Genomic DNA, 20,459 nt, shown 5'->3' with positions numbered 1-20,459 from the left:
CAATTTGGTTTTCAAGTACAGATGTCATAGTAGTATTGATGTCATAGAGCAGTTATTATACAAGAATTGAAGCTCCAAACATTGATGTGGCTGTGTCCCTGTAGTATGCTGTTTTTAAGTCCTTTGGGTATAGACTGAGGAGTGTGATAACTGGGTCAAATGGTGGTCCCATTCCCAAGCTAGCCAATCCCAAAAAACCAAATGCCGAATGTTATCTCTGATTTAAGGATGCTGATTCATAATGTGGTTGGGGGGATTAGATGAATATGGAAGGATTAGATGAACTCTTGATAGGGCAAAGGGGAGGCAGGGAAACGGAGGGGGCATGGGGGTAGGAAAGACGGTGGAATGAGGTGGAAATCACTACCCTAAGTACATGTACGAAGACACGAATGGTGTGTCCTACTTTGTGTACAACCAGAGATATGTGCTTTATACGTGCAATATGAATTGTAATGCATTCTGCTGTCATATATAACAAATTAAAATTTAAAAAACATTGAAGATCCATATGGCAATTATATTATTGCAAAAGCCTCTAGGGAGCAATTATATTAGTATTAAATATCATAGTTAATATAAAGGCCACACTGTATATATTAAGTAATTTCTTGATGCTGTACTATTAATATGACATTAATAACTAAACACCACAGGTACATAACATGGATATTGTTTTCAGTACAAAAGACCACAAGGCAGTCACATTATTTGTTTTTTAAGCTAAAATATGGATACTTATCAGTATTAAGGGCCACAAAGCAACAAGCTTATCTGTTTTTGAGGCTGTAATATGGATTTCATATGAGTATTAAAGTCCATAGGGCAGCAATAATACCATTTTTATGTGTCATAATTTGAATAACATCTCAGTATGAAAGGCCACAATCCAGCTATTTTGTGGGTTTTTGATGCTATTCTATGGATTTAACATTAGTACTAAAGACCACAGTCCTGTAAACAAATTGTTATTTTAGTACAAATGTCTATACGAAATCTCTTTTCTTAGATTTGGATGCTATAACATGAATATTATATTAACATTAAAGGCCTGAGGGAAGCTATGGTATTAATTTCACTTGCTTCATATTGGTATCAAAGTACTACTACAACCAGGATAAGTTATTAAATTAGTTTTGCTTGCCAAAATATCAACATTACATCAATATCTAAGCTGCAGGGAATGTATTGTATTAGTTTAGATTCTGTAGTTAGGATATTGTATTAATATTAAAGACCACAAGAGAGCCATAATATATATATATATATATATATATATATATATATAGTCACAATATGAATATTATATTAACACTATAGCCACATTCTAGCTGTTACATTAGCTTACTGTAATATGGATATCATTGCTGAGAGCCACGGCTGAGTCTGTATGGCCCCTGGCATTTTGCCAACAGTATTGATTTACAGGCGAGGCATTACTATCCGCCTCTGCCGCAACTTTTGAGTTTTCGCACTATTTTGGAGTTCTCATGGGGATTTCCGGGGATTCCCCGAGAGTTCCCATTGGTTGAGGAAGTGCAGGAGGAGGGATTTCCGGGAGAGATATTTTCCGGCTGGGGGTTTCCTGGACAAGCCTCCTGGCGCGTTCGGGCGGATTCCCCGGGAGCTGTGTGAAGTGTTTTCCTGCAGTTTAAAAATAAAGTTTGTTCCTGCTTCAGTGGCTCGTGATTTGTGCCCAGCCAGACTGCGGCATATCATATTAGTATTAACCACAAGCTATAATATGGATATAATATTATATAATAGGTAAGGCCACAGAGTACCTATTATATTAGTATTAAATGCCATTATATTTATTATTGGTTATTATATTAGTTATTATATTAGTATTAGTGACTAAGGTGTGGACCTTATATTAATATCAAACTCCACAAGGACACTATTAAACTAGTATTAGATGCTTCAGTATGGATATTGTATTAGTATTAGAGGCCACAGTATAGACATTATATTAACATTAAAAACCATATGGCATCTGTTATATTAGTGTTCAAGGTCACTCTATGGACACTGTACTAGTATCAGAGACCACCTGTGGACACATTAACATCAAAGGACACTAGAGATAATGCATTAGCATTAGAGGCTGCATATGGATGACACATTGGCATTATCTCACCACCATATCCATATTATTATACAACCAGGTCTAGGAAGGTGGTGTGCACCCTCTGGTAGCTGCTGGAGCTCAGCACAGGATGACGTAGTTCAGCAGTGCATATGCACCCCAACCTCGCATTCCTAAAAAATGGATGAAATTCAATACTGAATTTAGTTTATTCAAGGCTATGATTTTGGAAATCCAAACTGAAATGAAATGCATTACCCATGATTTTCCAGATAGTGATGATTGAACAAGTTTTTTAAAACTATATTGTATGAAATTAACATATGCACAAACTGAAATTCCTACAAAAAATGACTCATAATAGCCCATAACTAAAATTTGAGAAAACTGAAAATTTTCTAGAAGGAAATAGAAGAAAATCTATGTAATCTTAGATTTAGTGATAAGGGTGTGTGTATGTGTTCTGGTACTAGGGATCACATACAGGCCCATACATATGCTGGACAAGCTCTTTAATACTGATCTACATCCCCAGTCCTTGGTGATGAGTTTTAACACACAATGCCAAAAGCTAATGGACAGAAGAAAAATATTGATAACATGGAATTTATAAAATTTAATTTTTACCAAGTGGGGTGTTGCGTGCCTATAATACCAGTTGCTCAAAAGACTGAGACAGGAGATTGAAAATTTGAGGCCAGACTGGAGTGGGTTGTAGCTCAGTTGTAGAACACTTGCCCAGCATGTATGAGGACCTAGGTTAAATCCCCAACACTACACACAAAAAATTAAATTTTTTATACTCCATGAGAAAGATATCAAAGACACAAGTCACAGACATATACATTATTTACAAAACACATTTCTGAAATGGTATTTTTATTCAAAATATACAAAGAATTATTAAAAGCCAACAACTAAAAATTCAAATAAAATTGGTAAATATCTGAAAAGACATATGACCAAAGAAAATAGAAAGATGGCAAAAAGTTATTCAAAATGATGCTCAGCATTACGTATTATTAGAGAATCACAAATTAGAACAATAGTGAAGTAGCATGGCACAGCGATTAGAATTGCTACACTCTTAAGAAATGGCAATGCTTCAATAGCTGCAGTATACAAGACACCAGCACTTTCAGGCATTGCTGGGAGAACATGTGGCATAGCCATTTTGGAGGATAATGTGCCTGGTCTTTCCAAAGCAAAAGAAGTCTAATCTATGATCCAAAACCTTGCTTGTAAATTATCTGCATTTAAGCAAGTAATTTGAAAAAACATGTCCAAAAAAACCAGGATGTCATTATGCATAGCAGCTCTGCTGATGCCAATCAGATCAAAAATCAGAATTTCCTTCCACAGCTGAATGCATAATCAACATAGAATAGAAAAAAATGAACCACGAACCCACACAGAGATACACATGAATCCTAGCTTGTGTGCTAAGTGAAATGAACCAGGCTGAAGAGGCTACACGCTGTATGGCCCACCTTTTATGATGTTCTAGAAAAGACAAAATTACAGTCAGGTGAGGATATGCACAAAATGAGACCCAGGAGGGTCCCTGTCCACATGGAGATGGGGGGCACCACTTCCCTGTGCATGGAAACTCAGAAACTCCATTAGTCACTTTTTAAAGAGAATTTGGTGGAGAAATGGGTGAAATCATATAGGTATGATGGGTTATTACCTCAGTCTTCAGGTTCTTTCCCTAAAATACAGGGTGGGGATTGAAAGTCCCAAGGTTTTAATCATTGTTTGGTCTTTCTCATGACCATCCTACAACCTGAAGCTGCCTTAGGGCCCACCAAAAGTCCTTATTAGAACAGGTCCTCCTCCCACCCAGGAGATTCTAGAGGATTTAGGAGTTCGGTGTAAGGAACCAAAGTCAAAGAACAAATGTTAAAGCAAAAAATTATTTTAATACCCTTATTATTTGGGGAATATGAGGGTTTTAGGATCTCTGCCCCAGGAACTGAGGACAGAAACCAAACATGTGTTTCTTATTATGTCACAACCTGTAATATGGAACAATAATGAATTAATGTTTATAATCAAACAATGAATTAATTAAATGGCAGAAACTAGGACCCAGGTTTCTCACTTCTTGGCAGATAAGCAAGGAGTGAAGGCAGAGTAATCTATGTTATTATGCATAAGAATCCAGTGACTGCAGATCAGTATAAACTCATGTTTATCTTAGTACAAACGCAGATGGTTCCACATAAACATATTTGTAATGAGGGGGTGTAGATTATAACACACATATACTTTATTTTCATTGTCAGTTGTGAGGGTCAAGATGCAATGAGCACATTCAGCTTGAAAATTTTCATATCACTTTCTTTTTTTAAAGAGAGAGAGAGAGAGAGAATTTTAATATTTTATTTTTTTTTAGTTTTCGGCGGACACAACATCTTTGTTTGTATGTGGTGCTGAGGATAGAACCCAGGCCACATGCATGCCAGGCGAGCACACTACCTCTTGAGCCACATCCCCAGCCCCTTTCATATCACTTTCTAATAAAAGAAGCCAGGGCTGTTTACAGAAGTGGCTGATAATAGGACCGAGACAGTAAATATGTGAATCAGGGTATTTTCAAGTATTAGAAAGATATATCCATATCTTTATTTTGTTTCTATTTATACCATTTATCAGTAATAGAATCAAATATTTGCCAATAGGATAAATAGTCAAAAATAGAAAATATGTTAAAAGGCAACAGGAGACAATGGAAAGAACTCCCAATGGCTAAAGCAGGAATGAATTGAGGAACAAAATAGTATAAAGTTTGATAACAAGCAATAGCTTAAAGTAATTATCCAGATGTCCACATTGGATGAACACATAAACAAATGGGGTTGCTTTTACAACTCTTGTGCAGAAGAATTCCAGATAATTGAGGCAGACACTTGTCAATCAAGGAGGTGGAGCTAACTCCCTGCTCCATAAGTGTGGGCACTGCATGGTGACTTCCTCCAGAATATACAGAGATAGTATGGATGTGTAGAGAATAGTAACTTCACAGTGAGAAACTAGTGGAATACACAACCTCAACCAGTTGAGCACAGTCAGATCTAACATGACAGTCATCTTGAGGGCATGAGATAACAGAGCAGCTCTCCACCTCTGTGACCTGCTTCCCCCAACCCACAGGCCCAGTCTAAATATGAAAAAAAAACAAGGAAACCCCAATGGAGAACAATCTTAAAAAATACCTGACAGGTTTTCCTCAACACTATCAAGGTCATTAGAACAAGGAAGGTCAGAGGTACTGTCACCCAAGAGGAGTCATGAAGACATGATGTCATGTGAGGTCCTGGATGGGGTCCTAGAACAGGAAGTGGCAGAAATGAGAATCCAAAGGAAATATACCCTCAGTTAGCAGTAACATACCAGTATTTGTTCTTCATGACAAATCATCTAAGATGTTAACACATCCAAGATAATACACAGAAATCATAAAAAGAGAAATACCAGTTAAGGTCATTGGGAAATCTCTGCACTTTCTTTGAATTTCTGCATAAAGATAAAACTACTCTAAAATAAAACCTTAAGACATGGTTATATTTTTTCAAACATCTACTTGTTTAATTATTTATACAGTTAATTACAGGTAATAGACACTTAACTAGTTCTATATTTTATTATGAATACAAAATTTCATAATTTATTATGACACAAAATTAAATAATTTAAATATTTAATTCAAGCTATGTACCTGTTTTACATGTTTTATGTTGCAGTAATAACACAAACTTATTGAAGTCATGTGCAAACTTATTATATTTTTCTTCTGTCACTGGGTCCTGGATATGTTTCTAAAAACCTGATAGATTTAGAGAAAAAAAAAACATTTTAGAGACTATTTCAATTTATGGCTAAACTTTCTCAAAAGAGTGACTGTAAAAAAAATGTTCCAATGATAAATTGATTCACTGTGACTTTGGATCACTTATCCAAAAGAATCCTTGTCTTTGTTTTTGTTTCCATACATACCGTTTAGCAGTATTAGAATAAAATATTTGCCACTAGGGCAAAGAGTCAAAGAAAAGAAAAAGGTAAATGGAAATTACAACCACCATGAGTAAGTGTTCCCCAGCATCCATCCCTCCATGATGCTCTGCAGGAAGTGGTGAGACAAGAAGAGGAGCACAGGTGACAACTCAGTCCAGGAGTGACCTTAGATGCTGCTATGTTGTGGGAAACACTGTACCTTCTAGAAACCACAAAGAACTATATGCCCAAACTCTGGAATGTTTCCAAATTTAGTTGAATTACTAAGTGATTTTTATTATCACTATAGCTTGTCATGAAGCTAATGATAGTTAAAGGATCTATGGGGCTTAGTGGAAGAGTGTTTGACCACCATGAGGAGACCCTGTGTTCAACCTCCAGCACCACAAAAAAAAAGAGAATTTATGACTTATTTGTGTAATCAAATAGAAAATGAATAATCACTGCTCCTAAGAAACATTTTGATGTGAAACACATTTCAGACTATCAGAATCAAAATACACTCCTATCATGAACTAGCACAGCTAACATAGCTAGACTATCATGAACAACAGTGTTACATTATAAAATATGTTCTCATTAATCAGACTATCAAAACAACAAAAAGGCTTTATTGACCACTAAGAAGAAAAAAAAATGAACATAGTATAGCTTAGGAAATTATTAATAATTGTAAACATATGATCCTAACATCAAAATCCTCAAGGACAAGCAAGACACTTCGACCCACACCTGTAATCCCAGCTACTTGAGAGACTAAGGCAGGAGGATTGCAAATTTGAGGCCCTCTTGTGCCATTTAGCAAGACTCTGCCTCAAAATAAAATTTTTTAAAGGGCTGGGATGTAATATAGCTAAGTGCTTGCCTAGCATATGCCAGGCCCTGGGTTTAACCCCCAGTGTCAAAAAATTCTTCAGGCCAGACATATGATCTGGCCTGAAGAACAGGGCAGAAAACATTATGTCAACCTCCCCAAAATGATTAAACTAAATCTGCACTCTGTTCAGCTCACAACACTAATATGTATAATCTCTGCTTCTACTAATTCAAATATGATAACCCTTTTAAATAGGGTAAAAAGTGTATGCACTTTTCTAAAGAACCCAACAAACATAAGATATACTCAACTCTTCTAAAAGTCACCTTATATACACATAGAGGCACTGACAGTAGGATAAAAGGTACTCATGATGCTCCCCACATTAAATAACTCTAAGTATTAATAAATGCACAATCTCAAAAGAAGAAATGCAAATTTCTGAAATCAAAAGCATTTTGGTACATTTTTAAAGATATTTTGAACAAAGAACACTTAACAGAATTCTCCAACAATAATTCCTGACAATATATAAAGCATAATGCTCATCAGAAGGCCCTTGCTTGCAAGGAATAAGATAAACTAACTTTCTGATAAATGTACAGCTTTAATAACACACATAGATATGCTTCCTATATTTGAAAAGTAGAAAATGTCTGTTTAAAAAGTTTATTTCTAGTAAATGTCTTGAATTACAAAAAGCAGCTATGACTTGTCTCTTATATACTGTATTGATTTGAGTCCTGAGGAAATTTAATCTATAGTGTTTTTTTAACTTTGTTTATTTATATGCGGTGCTATGGATCAAACCCAGGGCCTCACATATGCTAGGCAAGTGCTCTACCACTGAGCCACAACCCCAGCCCCTCATCTATAGTGGTTTTAAGTATGAAATATCAATAGCTGGCATTAAAAATATCACCACTCTGTTTCTATCTTCTACAACCATTGAAAATTTTGCTTAGAATAATTTCATACAAATTTGGAAGAGGTATACTGTGGTGTAGAGCATATATGAAAATACAATAATCATTTAAAATGATACCTCTGGGTACTTCTGATGCTTGGGTCCTGTCAAAGACATCTTCTGTGTGTGGAGAGGGGGGTGTTGGGATCCAACCAAAGGCCTCTAACATGCTAAGCAAGTGCTCTTGCCACTGAGCTGCACATCTAGTCCCCAAAGACATCTTAATAAGCAGAAATTAATTAAAATCATTTAAGATTATCATGAGAAATTTCAAACAAGACAATTATTTCAATCAAAAACAAAGTAAGTATATTTTTAAAATACTACTGATACTAATACTAACACTACTGATATTACTGATGAAAAATAGCAAAAGTTCACAGGATTAAGAATTTTGTAGAAAACTAGAAATAGGAGAAACTAAAAGTTTAATAGAAGAAATCTGCACAGAACTGGAAACAGGAAGACATGGGATATTTTCTTATAAATACAGATATTGAAAAATGATGCTAAAATAAGGAAATTACAGATCAGTCAATTAGCATAGAAAAGCTAGGACTGTTGCTTAGAGATCTTCAACTGGAAAAAAACCCAGGATCACCAGGGCTCACAGTTAAGTGATACCTGACCTTTAAAAAATTCTGATTTTTATTTCAAATGTTCAAGGTCTAAAGAAAAGAAAGAAATGACTTTCCTAAATTCAGCTTATAGTATATATCAAAACCTGATACAATCAAGATATTTCATCCAAAGTAGGATGTCAATGTTTGTAAAACAGACTTTGTTTGTTTTGTTTTTTTAAAATACTTATTTATTTATGTATCTTTAGTTTTAGGTGGATACATTAGTTTGTTTTTTTATATGGTGCCGAGGATCGAACCCAGTGCCTCATGCATGCTAAGTGAGCACTCTACCACTGAGCCACCACCCCAGCCCCACAGACACTGTTTCTTGTACCATTACAAATATACTGCCAATTAGCTCACCGAGGGCTGCAGCCCACTCATCTTAGCCCAGCAGGAAGCAGGGCCTAGAGCAGGGGGTGGGGGGTAGATGGGCAGTAGGTCTATAGGAGGAGTGGGTCAGAGAAGAGGTGGGCCAGGAAGAGGGTGGGTCCTGAAGGAGGGGGAAGGGGAGAGTCCTGGAGAAGGGTAGGGCTTGGAGAAAAGCAGGGTCTGGAAGAGGGGTATGGTACGGCCTGGAGGTGGGGAGTCTGAAGGGGGGTCAGGTGGTGAGAAGCAACGGCCTTGGTGGTCCCTAGTTCACAACCCCTCAACTTCCAGCCTTCCATCACAATATCCCACCCAAGGGAAACAGGCTGTAGCTAGGTGGAAGCAATGACAGCCTGCCTGACCTGTCACCCACCATTGCACTAGTCACACTAGTTGCCAGCAGCCACAGGAATCCGGGGTGTAGTAATCACGGGGCCACCCACCACCACTACCTGATTTGTACCAGCTGGCCTAAAAGTGCTGTGGAAGTGGCAGGTATTCATTACATAATGCTAAGAGGAGAGAAGCCAGGCATGGTAGCCATCACCTATAATACTAGCTACTAGGGAGGCTGAAGAAAGAGGATTGCAAGTTTGAGGCCAGCCTGGGCAACTTAGCAAGAGTGTGTCTCAAAATAAAGAAGAATTGGGATGTTCAGTGGTGGAGCACTTACCTAGGATGCATGAAGTCCTGGGCTCAATTCTCAGTACAGCAAGAGAGAGAGAGAGAGAGAGAGAGAGAGAGAGAGAGAGAGAGAGAGAGAATATGCATCATTGTTATAAAGCCCATTTCCTTTTATTCTACCTTCATTGTCATTTTAATGCATTTTAATGTCCATGGACAATGAACAATTTGGCAGAAGCTGTAGCACTCTTAAAAACTAAAATGTAAAGTGCTATTTGGTATACATCAATCAATTCAACATAAAGGATTTCTGCAATGAAGGTGTAAATAGAAAAGCTAGAGTGGGCTCACAGAAACCCCACTCTCCAACATATTGGCACAGACACAGACTTCCTTAATAAGTTCAAAAAATAAAAAAGTTCAAAAAATAAAACCAAGACTCAATAAGTGTGATGGCTTCAAATTATACAGCTTCTGCACAGCAAATAGGAAATAGGAGCATGAAGAGAGACCTCCAGAATGAGATAATATCTTTGCCAGCTACTCTTCCAATAAGGGATTAATATCCAGAGTAGATAAAGAACCCCAAACATTTAACAACAAAAAATTAACAACTCAGTCAATAGGTACAAGAACTAAACAGACTCTTTTCAGAAGAAGTAGAAATAGCTAACAAATATATGAAAAAAAAAAGTTCAACATCTATGGCAATCAGGGAAATGCAAACCAAAACTACACTGAGATTTCATCTCACTCCAGTTAGAATGGCAAACATCAAGACTACAAATAATAATGAGTGCTGGAGGGGGAAAGGTACACTTAAATGTTGTTGGTAGAACTGCAAATTAGTGCAACCACTCTGGAAAGTAGTGTGGAGATTCATTAAAAACACTAGGAATGGAAGCACCATATGATCCAGCTATCCCACTCCTTGGTATTTATCCAAGAGAACTAAAATTAGCATACTATAGTGATATGGGCACATCATTGTTATAGCAGCACAATTCACAATAGCCATATTATGGAACCAGCTCAGGTGTTCATCAACAAAGGAATGGATAAGGAAAATGTGGTATATATACACAATGGAGTTTAAAGAATGAAATTGCAGAGGGAGGAAGAGAAAAAAGTGAAATGGGGGTGAAATGGAGCAAATTGTATTCCACACGTGTATGCATACATAGAAATGGACCCAACTATATGTATAACTAAAATCTGCTAATAAAAATATTTTTACAAGAAGGAAAATATACGTGTACTGCAAATTAAACTGACTTTATCAACCAAAGAAAGTGTGGTGTTTAGTGTCATGAAAGCCTTACAATAAATTTTTAATAAATTCTGACTGGTTTAGAGATAATACATTTATTTGAATAACTTTGTGGGCTTCACATATTTACTTCCAAATTTTTCATTATTTTTTCTGCTACTTTAACACTGAAAGAGAAAATGAACCATTAAATAAGTAATGTGGTGTGCTGGGGCCCCTCCCTTCACAATCAGGGCCTTCCCTCAGTGTTCCTCCTCCTCCTCCCTCCCTGCCGGGTTTCCCAGAACCTCCCTGGGTCTCTGTGTCAACATGATGAAGGTCACAGCCTGAAGGACAGTAAGCCCGGATGACACAGTAAGGGAGAGAGAGGGGCTCCATCCCAGTGCCCACAGCTCCCAGGCCCAGGACTGGCCTCTCTCCTCGTCCTCCCCATCTTTTCGTCATCTGTACCTGTCCATCCAGAAGCTTCAAGGGCATCTCCCTGAGGCTGCTCTGAAGAGAAGGCCCAGGCATCCCTAGAGATGTGACCCACGAGGATCCCCAAGCCGGGCGTTTCTCTAAGAATGCTCTGAGGAGAAGAGCTCCAGGCCCCTCTAGAGATACGACATATACGTTCCCCAAGACAGGTGTCTCTCTGGGGCTGCTCTGAGGAGAAGGGAGTCACAGGCTCCCTAGAAACATGACCCACAGTGGCCCAAAGTCAGACATCTCCCCAGGCTGCTCTGAGGAGAAGGGAACCCCAATCCAGGCACCACCCCTAGGCTTCTCTGAGGAGATAGGAGCTCTGGGCATCCCTAGAGACATGACCCACAGTGTCCACAGGCCAGGCTTCTTCCTCATGTTGTTCTGAGAGGAAGAGAGCTCAGGCATCCCTGGAGACCTGACCCATGAGGGTCCCCAGGCCAGGCATCTTCCTCAGGCTGCCCTGAGAAGAAGGGAGCTCTGGGCATCCCTGGAGACATGACCCACAGTGTCCACAGGCCAGGCTTCTTCCTCAAGTTGTTCTGAGAGGAAGAGAGCTCAGGCATCCTGGAGACCTGACCCATGAGGGTCCCCAGGCCAGGCATCTTCCTCAGGCTGCCCTGAGAAGAAGGGAGCTCTGGGCATCCCTAGAGACATGACCCACAGTGTCCACAGGCCAGGCATCTCCCTCGGGCTGCTCTGAGAAGAAGGGAGCTCTGGGCATACCTGGAGACATGACCCATGAGGGTCCCCAGGCCAGGCATCTCCCTCGGGCTGCTCTGAAAGGCAGCTCCAAGCATCCCCAGAGACAAAACTCACAGAGTTCCCGAGTCATCTCTCCCAGGCTGTTTGAGGAGATGGGAGCTCCAGGCTCCCTAGGGACAGTACCCACGAGTGTGCCTGAGTGGGGTGTCTCCCAGAGGCTACTCTGAGAAGGGGGCTTTGGGAATCCCTAGAGACATGGCCACCAGTGTCCCTGAGCCAGGACACTCCCCTAGGTTGCCCTGAGGGGATGGGAGCTCTCAACATCCCTACAGACACAACCCATGAGTATCTGCAGCCCAGACATCTCCCTGAGGCTGCTCTGAGGAGAAGGGAGCTCCAGGCTCCCTAGAGACACGAGCCACAGTGTCCCCAAGCCAGGTGTCTCCCCCAGGCTGCTCTGAGGAGAAGGGAGCTCCGGGCATCCCTAGAGACATGACCCACAGTGTCCCCAAGCCAGGCATCTCCCCCAGGCTGCTCTGAGGAGAAGGGAGCTCCGGGCATCCCTAGAGACATGACCCACAGTGTCCCCAAGCCAGGCATCTCCCCCAGGCTGCTCTGAGGAGAAGGGAGCTCCGGGTGTCCCTAGAGACACGACCCACAGGGTCCCCAAGCCAGGCGTCTCCCTGAGGCTGCTCTGAGGAGAAGGGAGCCCCGGGTGTCCCTAGAGACATGACCCACAGTGTCCCCGAGCCAGGCATCTCCCCCAGGCTGCTCTGAGGAGAAGGCAGCTCCGGGCATCCCTAGAGACATGACGCACAGTGTCCCCAAGCCAGGCGTCTCCCTGAGGCTGCTCTGAGGAGAAGGGAGCTCCGGGTGTCCCTAGAGACATGACCCACAGTGTCCCCAAGCCAGGCGTCTCCCTGAGGCTGCTCTGAGGAGAAGGGAGCTCCGGGTGTCCCTAGAGACACGACCCACAGGGTCCCCAAGCCAGGCGTCTCCCTGAGGCTGCTCTGAGGAGAAGGGAGCCCCGGGTGTCCCTAGAGACATGACCCACAGTGTCCCCGAGCCAGGCATCTCCCCCAGGCTGCTCTGAGGAGAAGGGAGCTCCGGGCATCCCTAGAGACATGACCCACAGTGTCCCCGAGCCAGGCGTCTCCCCCAGGCTGCTCTGAGGAGAAGGGAGCTCTGGGCCTCCCTGAGGCAGGATCCACAGTGTCCTCCGAGCTGTCCACAGTGTCTGAGGTGGCTCCAATCCTCTCCCGGGAAGAGGCGGACAGACGTCCAAGATGGTGCCCCAGGCCCCGCCTCCTGCCGCTTGCCCAGCGCAGGGCCACACCCAGCTGCTCAGAGCCAGTGCCTTGCTGCAGATCCTGGGGACTCTCCCAGCTCTTCCCTCCCCCTCACCTGTCACTGGGTAAAATCTGTTCCCACTGCCTTAACTAGGTCTGGCTATGTTTACCTGTGGCATCACCAACAGTGGAAACTCAGGGGTGAAGAAAAAGTCCAGGAGACCACCTCCCTGAGATCCGGGCCTTGCGCTCCACCGAGTCAGGGCCAGGAGGGCAGAGGCACAGACTTGCACAGCTGCTGGGCACCCAGCGCCCAAGACCAGAAACAGGCCACTGTAGAGGGAAGTATAGTCTTTGAACTGGAGTGAGTTGGACAGGGACTGCCCCATTTTAGGGTCATGGGTTTTAAGAAAAGAAGTAAAATCCCAGCCCATGGTGATCACTGTCAGGATGTGGAAAACCTAAGCTCAGACCAAGTCCCTCCAACCCCCTGCAGCCTCTGGGAGTTGCAGGCTACACTCCCCTGCCCAGGGATATTCTAAATAATTTCATCTGTTTTGCCTGCCCACCTTTCAACATGGATGCCTCCAGTGTGCCCCTGCCGTGAGGGCCATCTCATATCCAGGCTACATATTCATTCATTCATAATTGCCAGGGATTCTGGACAGTGTAGTCTGGTGTCCTGCCCACAGCCGTTATCCTGCAGGACCATGGGAGCTGTGTGCCACATGCTAGCCTAGGCATTCTGGAGGACCCTGGCAGTGTAGTCAGGTGTCCTGCCCATGCAGCCCTTGCCATGAAGGACCATAGGAGCTGCATGCCATGTGCTGGCCCATGTGCCCTGGAGGACTCTGGCAGTGTAGATTGGGGTTCTTCCCAAGCAGCCCTCACCCTAGAAGCCTATGAAGCCTTCAGGAAGCCCATACCCCCAGGATTTTGAGTACCCCCCATAATATACAATGAAGCTCCACTGCAGAGGTCTCTGACAGTTGCAGACTACAGGGCCACAGAGGTACCCCTAGAGATTCTGGGCAGTGTAGCCCATACAACCCTAACTGCAGAGGTTTCTGGGAGTGACAGGTCCCCAAGGACCATGGGCATTGTAATCTGGTGCTATGTTGGTGCAGCCCATACTATAGTGGCTCCCTGGAGCTCCAAGTCCCCAGGAACTCTGGGTATTATGGTCCATTCTACTTAGGCAGCCCTAACCTCAGAGGTCTCTGAGAGCTGTGGGCCATGGATTATTGTGGGTAATTCAGTCTCTCCTACTTCAGTGGACCTCACCATCAAGACTCCCAGGATCTGCACACTATAAACTGCCAGGGCACCCTGAGGGGTCTGGGTAGGGAAACACAAAGCTTGCCCATGCAGCCTTCAACAGGCAGGTGTCTGGGCATTGCAGGTCACACAGGCACACCTCCAAGAATCTGGGGTAGTGTAGTTCAGTTCTCTACCCTGCAGCCCTTCCCACTGAGGATCCTGGGATCTGCAGTACCCTGAGGATTCTGTGTAATGTAATCCAGATGTTTGCCTGTGTGCCCCTGCCATGAGGGCCATGAGAACTGCAGGCCACATGCTTGCCTTGGAATGTAGACCTTACTATGGAGGGCCTCTGGCACCTTCACCAGGGTCTCTATCCCCAGGAGTTATGGGTAGTGTAGTCTGGCCTTCTGCTTGCACAGCCATTTCTGTGGAGGCCTCTGGGAGTTGCATTTTGTACAACACCTGAGCCTCGCCCCTCAAGGATTCCAGATGTGTAGTTAAGTTCTTTGCCCTACAGTCCTCACCACAGAGGACCTGAGAGCTTCTAGCACTAAGGTTTGAGATAACATAGTCGTGTGTTTTGCCTGTTCACTGCAGAGGATCCAGGGAGCGAAAGTCTGCCTAGGATTGTGGGTAATGCAGCCCAGTGTCTTCCCCATTCACCACGGAAGATTCTGGGATCTGTAGCCCCCGAGAATTGTGAGTAATGTAGCACAGTATTCTTGCTCAATTACTCAGAGGATCCTGGGAGATACAGTCCCTGAGGATTGTGGGTTACATAAGCTATTGGTTTGTCGGATTAGCAAAGAAGATCCTAGGAGCTACAGCACCTGAGGGTTCTGGATAATGTAGTCTAATGTTTTTCCTGCATGTCCTGCCAGGAGGACTAAAGGAACTGTAGATACCAGGCTTTCCCTGGTACCCTGGAGATTTTAGGTAGTGTCTACCAATACATTCCCTCACCAGAAGCCTCTGGGAGTTATGGGGTTATAGGGTATGCAGGCATCCCCAGGGATTCTGAGCCCTGAAGTCTGGTATTCTGCCCTTGTAGCCCTCACCCCAGAGGCTGCTGGGAACAGCAGGCACCCAAGAGTAATGGATAGTATAGTTTGTTGTTTTGTTGGTATGGCCCCCACTGCAGAGGTCTCTACAAGCCACAGGTCCCCAAGGGTTATGGTTTGAAGTGGGCACCCCCATTCTCCACAGAAAAGCCCTCTTCACCATGGCTGATTTTGGGACTGTCAGCAAAAGAGTCTCTGAAAAAGAGTCCAATGTAGATAAACTTCCTATTTTCATGTCACCCTGTTTACTTGGCCACTGGACGAGAAGATACCAGCACTCCAGGTGCTGGACACCCCTTTACTAGTTTTCACAAACATATCCAGTATAGTACTTTGAAGAAATGTGCAAACAAGGCCTCTGGCCTTGAGCTGGGCTTCACAGATATGTCTACATTTTTAAGATAAGTCACAAATGGACTCCATGGTAACAGCTGGCAGGGGGAGGAAAGAAAGGGGAGAAGAAGTTCTCCCCTTCTCAGGTGCTGTCCTTGAAGAGTTAACTTGCCCTGAACAGTGAAAGAAAAAGCTGCTTTTATGTGAACTTCTGCAGACTGGGAACTTCTGAGCCCCTCCCCTCACAGGCTGGGTATAAAACTCTGAAACTCCCTGAACTCGGGGTTCAAGGGATTGATTGATTACAGCAAAGGCTGTACCCTCTGAACCTGGCTGCAGCCCAATAAACTGTTTCCTGCTGTCTTCGGTGTCTTGCCTCATTTGTCCCTACAACAGGTTAGTGCAGTCTGTAATTTAGCCCCTGCTGCCCTCACTACAGAGGGCTCTGGGATCTGCAGACCCTTAAGATTTCTGGGTAATGCAGCCCATCATAACCTTTGTAGCCCTCACCCCAAAGGCTTATGGGAGCTGCTGGCCACATTCTCACCCAGCCACCCCTGAGGACTCTGGGCAGTATAGTTCAGCATTCTGCTGCTCAGCATTTACCATGAAGGTCCCTAGAAGCTTTGTGCCTTGTGTTTGCCCTGGTACACTGAGAATTCTGGGTAGCATATCCTGCCCAATCAAGAATTCTTTACAAAGGTCTCTGGGAACTATAGGCCACATGGTTGCCAGGAGCCCCTATAAATTCTGGGAAGTAATCGTTATGCCCATGAAGTTCTCACCACAAAAGGTCCTAGGAACTGTGGGCCCCTGAGGTTTCTGGGTAGTATAGTGCAACAATCTGCCCACATGACCCTCAGTGTATGGCCCATAGGAACTGCAGGCCACATTCTGGCCCAGGGACTCCAATGTTTATGGGTAGTTTAGCCAAGAAGCTACTCACCCTGCCATCACCACTGTGGCTCCAGGGACCACCCCATTCTGAAAAGACTCACCCTACAAACCCCATCATCATCAGATTTCTTCTAAAAGATTGTAGTCATGTATTGGAAAGAATTCTTTAATACAGCCAAAATTGAAAATAATCATGAATAATTCCTTAATATCAAATTCCCAATCAATACACAGATTTCTCCAGCTATTGCAAATAAATTTTATAATTTGACTCAAGCAAACCAAGGTCAAACTAGTAGTATCAATTTGCATTTGATTAATACATCTTAAGTCTTCCTTTTCTTGTCTCCTACTTAATTTATACTGTAGAATCTCAAAGGTTGTGTTTTTCTTCCTTGTTTGTTTTGTATTTTTCTCATAGTGTCTGGCATTGAGCCCAGGTTCTCACACATGCTAGGCACCACTCCACGCTTAGGTATAATCCCACCTATAATGTTCTTCCTGCAACAGACACAAATACAATAGTTACACTTGAAGTAACTTTGAATTTTAACATATTGGCTCCTCAATATTTCTCATATACTTTCACACTGTAAGAAAAACGAATCATTAAAACATGAATAAAAGCGAGCAATAAGGTGCACATTAGCGCTTGCCCTCAGGCCCCAGTGAGACTCAAGACACTGGGCCCTCCCTGCATCATCTTGAGGTGGTATGTGTGTTTCTCCTTTCTGTGACCTTGGATTTATCCTCAGAGACATACTCAATCTGCACAAAACATATGTGACATGCTATGATGATGAGTGGCTAAATCTTCAATAAGGAATACTTTTGTAAAGTAAGCTCTGCTAAAATATTACCCGAGGAAGTAAAAAATAGGGCATGATTTCTTCCTCAGTGCCTTGAGCAGTGCCTTTGAGTCTCAGATCCCCCAGGCCTCCACTCTATGACAGCCCAACATATGACTAATTATATTTATCTACAATAGTTTCATTGGCAAGAGCAAAACAGAGGAGACTGGATTATAGGTTTTATTATCTACTATGGAGAAATAAAATGGACAGAGTAGGTATGGAAATGCTGGCATTCCAGGGTATGGTTACCTCCTGGATGGATAACACAGGATCAATAAGGTTGTAATTTTTAGAGAAGAGCTTGGGTAAAGCCCCTTCCTGATTAGCCACTGCTAAAGGTGGTGGCCTAGTGGCCAAAACTCAATTTAACTCATGGGAGGCTTCACTGTTAGCAGTGAGCATTGCACACACTAGGACCATTGTCATAGGCCCAGGGGGTGAGAGTGCCACCAGGTAAAGGAGACAATCTTGTGGCTCAGTCAACAAGACTTTTAATATCACCCCAGGTTACTTTATGTGAGGTCTGTTTGCATTGTTGAGTCCTTTGTTTGTGAGGTTTCTCCTCCAGAGTTAGTTCCTTTATCTTCTTGGTTGGAGGTCCTGGGGTCCTGGAGGTCCTGGGGTCCTCTGGCCTCCTGGAATGGGTTCCTGGGAGACCATGGCTTGGACCTGTCTGGCAGCCTAGTCATTTCCAAACTGTCAGATCCAGGGTTGGTGTTCCTGGCAGGCACCTATATGGGGTGAGGCTTCTGTTAACATATGTGAACCCTTGACTCATGGTTAGGAGGAGCCCTGGACCATCCCATGTATTTGTTATGGGATCCTTCCATGAGACCATAGGTACATGGGAGGGCCCTGTGGTGGGGGGCAATGTTTATGAGCTGCTGTTTCTGTAGAAAATTTTGAAACTGAAAAAAAAATTAAAGCAAATAAGGTTTTGTTCAAGGTATTGTGAGGAGACTTGGTATAATTTCCCCCTCTGTTCTATAGCATGGTCTTTAATTCCTAGTGTGTTCTTTCTATGATGTCTTGAGTCTAAGGGTTGTAGGGCATCCCAGTTAAGTGCTGTATATGCCAATCATTGAAGTCTGCTTGAAATGTCTTGCTAGTACAGGCTGGCCTATTGTCAGTTTTAACAGTCATGGGAACATCCATAATTCCAAAACATTTAAGGAGATGGGAGATGACCTTTTTGTGGTTTCTCCTGTGGAGACTGTGGCTATTACACAGACTGAACAGATATCAATAATTACATGAATATATGTTAAATTTCCAAAAGGAGCAAAATGAGTGACATCCATTTGCCGTAAAGCATTGGATCTTAACTCTTGGGGATTCACTCCAGCAGGGTTTAAAGGGCCAATGGGGAGAAAATTTGCACATTTTTTGCAGTCTCTGACTGCAAGCCTCCTTGTCCTCCTTTTATGCAACTGCCATGGCTGAGGCCAGTAGAGAGGCTTGAGCTGCTTGTGTCCCTGTATCCTGAGTGGCCAAAATCCAGTCATCCATGTGCCATTTCATGCTGGTGCCACTGCTGCTCTGTGTTCCTTATTTAGTCTGTCCCCAATCAATCCCTTGGCTAGGGCTTCCCTAGCTCCTTCATGAGACACCTTTCCTTCTACTGCCTTGTTTACCCTGTCAATGAACTATGGCAAGTCCTCAGTGGCTTTCTGCCTTAAGCCCTGTGTAGAGACTATGCCTCCCCCACTGGCAACTTCCTCCAGGCTCTCAGAGCACAGAGCAGCACGTGGTTGAAAGAATTTGGTGGGCCTGTAGCCTGTACCACAGGGGAACTGTAGATCCCCTCTCCCTGTAGGCATTCAGCTGGGAGGTTAACATTTATGGTGTGATTATGATCCCCTGCTGTTCACATTCATTATAGAAAAATGCCTTCCACTTCAAAAATGTTGCAGGCTCAAGAGCTGCTCTGGCTAGGTCTTTCCAGTCTTGAGGGCAATTAAATTCAAGACTGAGGGATTCCAGCATTTGCTCTGCCTTCTTTAACTTCTTCAGGGCCCCAATGTGTGTGGATACCAAGTGGCAGGGCGCTGTGGTGTGGGGGCCGTGTTGACTGGGAAGGTTGTATTCCCTTACCCCACTTCTCACCTCTTATCTTACATAGATCTCTGGCCTCCTGGAATGGGTTCCTGGGAGACCATGGCTTGGACCTGTCTGGCAGCCTAGTCATTTCCAAACTGTCATAGTACTTTGCTGGCTTTGGCACTGTCTCATAATGAGGCCGTTGCCATTGACTCAGTGAAGGATATAATCTTTGCCTGTCAGTAAAAGGCACATCTGCACCATTTGTGGTCACCTCTTCCTGCACCATGAAGGCTAGAAGTACCTTTCCTGTCTGTCTCCCTCCTGCAGCTGTGTGGTTGCTTGCTTTGAAGTAGACTTTAGCCCCCACCTTTTCCCCCCTGTCTTTCACAGCCTTATCTTCCCTCAGGGTCATCATTAGACGACAAGGGTCTGTTGCAGGGCCCCCTAAATTTTGCTGAATGGCTGTCCCAATAGGAAGAATATGTAGTAAAGTACACCCCTGTCTCACTTCAGCTTATTGCGCATTTGCCATTATCTTGTCCCATATCCTAGGATCAGAAACATAAGTAGCATAGATCCACGGATTAGTGTTTATATCCCGGAACTTCTGGGCTTCTCTCTTACTCAGGATTAAACCACTAGTCTCTAAGAGAGTGCACAACACTTGCAGCTGGTGGAAGTATGTAGGTTCCCCATTTCCCCTTCCTTGCTCTGTGAGGGGACATACTCTGTCTTACAGCTTACCTCAGGTCCCTGCTCAGGCACCAGCTATGTGA

Source organism: Marmota monax, unplaced genomic scaffold (assembly GCF_021218885.2).
Source record: "Marmota monax isolate L192 unplaced genomic scaffold, Marmota_monax_Labrador192_F-V1.1 WCK01_AAM20220418_F8-fsc00275, whole genome shotgun sequence".
Taxonomy (NCBI): domain Eukaryota; kingdom Metazoa; phylum Chordata; class Mammalia; order Rodentia; family Sciuridae; genus Marmota; species Marmota monax.
This window is presented reverse-complemented; position numbering follows the sequence as displayed.